Below are 778 nucleotides of genomic sequence, written 5' to 3' on the forward strand. Positions count from 1 at the left end.
GATTCTTGAAGAATTATCCTGAGGAATTTGTCATTGGGGACGTCTCTCATGCAGTTAGAACTCGGTCTTCAACAAGAAAAGAGAATGAAGGAACAAACATTGCCCTTCTCTCTCAAATGGAGCCTCAAAATATTAAGGAAGCCCTTAGTGACCCTTCTTGGGTAAAGGCAATGGAAGATGAGCTCCAAGAGTTTGAGAAGAACCAAGTTTGGACTTTGGTTCATAGACCAAGTGGAAAGAAAGTGACCAGCACCAAGTGGATATTTCGGAACAAGTTAGGAGAAGATGGTAGCATTGCAAGAAACAAGGCAAGGCTAGTGGCACAAGGATATGACCAAGAAGAAGGAATAGACTTTGATGAATCCTTTGCCCCTGTTACCCGAATGGAAGCCATAAGACTTCTCTTAGCTTATGCTGCATTTTGTGGTTTTAAATTATATCAAATGGATATGAAATGTGCATTTTTGAATGGTGTAATAGATAGAGAAGTGTATGTGGAGCAGCCTCCTGGTTTTGAAAATAAAGAGCATTCTAATCATATTTTCAAACTATCTAAAGCTCTCTATGGTTTAAGACAAGCTCCTAGAGCTTGGTATGAGAGACTTAGCTCTTTTCTTTTGAAAAATAGTTTTCAAAGAGGCACCACTGACACAACTCTATTTATAAAAAATTCTAATGATTCTTTTATTCTTGTCCAAATATATGTTGATGACATTATTTTTGGATCAGCCAATGAATCCCTTTGTTCTGAATTTGGAAAACTCATGACAAGTGAATT

At 37.4% G+C, this 778-nt stretch overlaps 1 long non-coding RNA gene across 1 annotated transcript in view; it reads left to right on the plus strand.

Annotated features, from left to right (window-relative positions):
* Nucleotides 208–778, plus strand: part of LOC110266682 — a 16,534-nt gene continuing 15,963 nt past the window's right edge. The window contains exon 1 of the long non-coding RNA XR_002354162.1: nucleotides 208–218. This is a non-coding gene — a long non-coding RNA (uncharacterized LOC110266682). The remainder of the gene's footprint in view (nucleotides 219–778) is intronic.

The sequence above is a fragment of the Arachis ipaensis genome, chromosome B09, assembly GCF_000816755.2.
Source record: "Arachis ipaensis cultivar K30076 chromosome B09, Araip1.1, whole genome shotgun sequence".
Classification (NCBI taxonomy): domain Eukaryota; kingdom Viridiplantae; phylum Streptophyta; class Magnoliopsida; order Fabales; family Fabaceae; genus Arachis; species Arachis ipaensis.